This window comes from Erinaceus europaeus, chromosome 15 (assembly GCF_950295315.1).
Source record: "Erinaceus europaeus chromosome 15, mEriEur2.1, whole genome shotgun sequence".
Classification (NCBI taxonomy): domain Eukaryota; kingdom Metazoa; phylum Chordata; class Mammalia; order Eulipotyphla; family Erinaceidae; genus Erinaceus; species Erinaceus europaeus.
The window spans coordinates 53,136,971-53,140,154 of record NC_080176.1 but is presented as its reverse complement, the minus strand read 5'-3'; the positions used below and the strand labels follow the sequence as shown (position 1 = coordinate 53,140,154).

General features: G+C 43.6%; 1 pseudogene; it reads left to right on the top strand.

The window, feature by feature from the left end:
* Positions 1-1,447: 1,447 nt before the first annotated feature.
* LOC103118039 (pre-rRNA-processing protein TSR2 homolog) lies at positions 1,448-2,748 on the top strand (annotated as a pseudogene).
* Positions 2,749-3,184: the final 436 nt, after the last annotated feature.

Genomic DNA, 3,184 nt, shown 5'->3' with positions numbered 1-3,184 from the left:
GTCCAAATGTGCTTTTTGTTTTTTCCTTTTCCTTCATGGCAGGATTGATTTTGGCCTGAATCATCTGAATAATTGCCTTAGCTCCCCTAAGACATGTCTTTCACTTTGTAGGTGTAGACAGCTATAGAAACAAGTATTATTTTAACCTCTTCAAAACATGGAAACTCTCAAACACAGAGAGGTTAATTGGTTTGACAAATGTCACACAGCTCCTCAGTCGTGGAGCTGACAGACAGCCTGCAGGTCTCCACACTACTCCTCCTCTGAACACATTAAAGAAAACCATTACAGCTGCTTAAATACATCTAAACTTTAAATAGAAACAAGATCCTTTACTATCACACATTTCTTCCCTTTGGGTTATAGAAGATCACATTCTGAAGCTGGTATCATAATGAAGTAATCACATGTAGAGAATTTTTATTATGTCCGTTACTTAAATGCTACGTATCTTTCAGTACTAATCTTATGCTTTGCACTTAGGCAAAACAGACAATAGATAGCTGAAGAGCAAACAAGCAGAAGACGGTTTCTATGTTAATCAAATAGTAAGTAATGCCATTGAGATCATGTATTCATTCATTCAGCCTTTTCTATGAACAATGTGCAGTGCTCCCGGATAACAAAATACACATCTCAGACTCATTTTGGAGAGCATTTCCTGTTGGACTGAGTGGAAGGTATCCAATTGTCTACTGTGTCAGGTGTTAGGGTTTCTGTCCATGCTCTGCTTCTGTCTTCTGGGCCAGTCACACTGCCCTGGTGGAATAGAAGATGTGTTATCCATCTAGACTATAACTAATGGGATTTATTTAGAAATTAATGACATCCTATGAGAAAAATGTCCTTTTTTGTGTCTATGGTCAACACAAATTTGAGCTGGCACCCACAGAACTAATGGGGATTTTGTTGTTATTTTATCTTTTCTCTCTCTCTATCTCTCTCTCTTCCTCTCCCTCTCTTCTTTTTCTGTCTGAAAAGGTCAGACTATAAAGCTTCTCTCTGTTTCCTCTTTAGATCATTTGAGATGTATATAGATATACATCTTGTTTTAATTATATTTATATATATTCTTGTTTTAATTATATTTATATATATATATATATAATATTCTTAGTTAAAAAGAAAAAACATGCATAAATGAAAGTTCCAATCTAATGTCCCCAACACCCAACCAAGGGATGCTCCTCAACTCTCAATGCAATTGTGAATATTTTCCTTCCTGGTTTCACAGCACATACCATCCATACCATGGAGCTAATACTTATATATAGCCCTGTACTGTCGTTAAAGTTCGGGGCTCCAGCAGGCCGGGCTAGCTTCACGGTGGTAGACTGAGACTCGTGGACACACGGCTGGGCCGGGAAGCTGTATTTCTTTATTCACGAACAACGATTTAAAAACTAACCTGGGGCCACTTGGGCATCACGTGGCCCCTAGCAGGATAATGGCTTGCAGAGGGGAAGATTGACGAGCTGTCTTCCGGGCTGGGGTCCGTGCGGCTCTACAAGGTTGGCCAGCCTTGCAGATTGCTGTGGAGAATGGCTTCGGGGGCATACACAGCCAGGAGAAGGCCGAGTGGCTGGGAGGTGCTGTGGAGGAGTACTTCCTCCGCAATGCTGACTTGGAACTAGATGAGGTGGAAAACTTCCTTGGTGAACTCATGACCAATGAGTTTGATACAGTTGTGGAGGATGGAAGTTTGCCCCAGGTGAGCCAGCAGCTGCAGACCATGTTCCATCACTTCCGGAGGGGTGATGAGGCTGCACTGAGGGAGATGGCCTCTCACATTGCCCAAAGAATGCACAGAGTCAGAGCCACCATGGTTACAACAGCTAGGGAAGCCGATGAGGATGAAGACGATGTGGACAGTATGGAAGAAATGGAGGTTACAGCTATGAATGATGGGACAGCAACAGATGGGGTCTGCCCCCAACCTGAACCCTCTAATCCAGACTCCCAGACCATTAAGGAAGAAGATATAGTAGAAGATGGCTGGACCATTATCCGTAGAAAGAAATGAGTGCACTGGAAATGGTTTGGGTTCTTACTTGCTTCTGGGTTTGCAACCATTTTAGGTGACCTGTTTGTTTGTTTGTTTTTTTGAGGGTTGTGAACCTTTGGACTGATTATCTCATCCTCACTTTTTCCCCATTTTTTTAACCAGCCCCCTTTGGGGGAAGAAGAGACCTAGGGTCCTTGGTCTCAGGGTGATGGGACCCGATTCACCAAAGTTACTAGGTAATGAGGCCTGGTTTCTGAGCACAGGATCTCTCAGTATCTGTGTTCTCCCTGTGAAGAGATATAGATAAGGTTGGTAAGGCTCAAAGAGAAGCTCAGTGCCCACTGACATTGAGGAGGTGGCTTTGTAAAGGGAGAGGACCAGCAGGAGAATCATTACTCCTTATAGATCACTAGTGTTCAAATTAACTTGTTGACTGAAGAGAGATTAGTTGAAGGTGTGAATGGAAGTAGTTGTGGAACTCTTCCTTCCACCCAGCATTTCTATGGCCCTGCCCAGAATTTGAACCTTGTAGCCCAGCTTCCAGTCCTGGATTCCTTTGGAAAGTCTTAAGACCTTGGGTAGATGTTCAGCTTGGGTATTGGGCTTTACTTTCTGTCTCCTCCAGTCTCTTTCTAATCTCTTCATCTCATCCCATCCAAGTACAGGGGTGAAACTTAAGACCTCAATAAATAATACCGTATTCAATCCAAAAAAAAAAAAAAACTAACCCAAACCAATCACACACAGATCTGTCCTGAATCCTCCTCCTCCAGCAGCTGCAGCCAGCACCCTGGAAGTCTGTAGGGGTTCCGGGGATGGGGAGAAGAGGGCCGGTGAAACTAGCAGGGGCCATACCACAATCTCCCAGAGGCGGTGGGGGGGGCGGGATGAGACCAAAACCAATGTGAAGCATACAACAATTCCCCATTTTATTTTTAACTAAATGACCATAGTATCAGGGGTGTGGGGTGAACAGAAACCTATATTGTACAGGCATTTAAAAAAAAAAAAAAAAAGAAACTGGTACAAACATGGAGGAACATGTAAGTGAGCAACAAGAACCAGTGTGCTGCCAAGGGAAGGCCTGAGGGGGACCTTTTTTTTGCCTATGAGGGGCGTTACTTGCCTCGACAGGCATTTTCTAGCATGGTGGCAGGGAACCCAAGGCAGCTGGCTGCA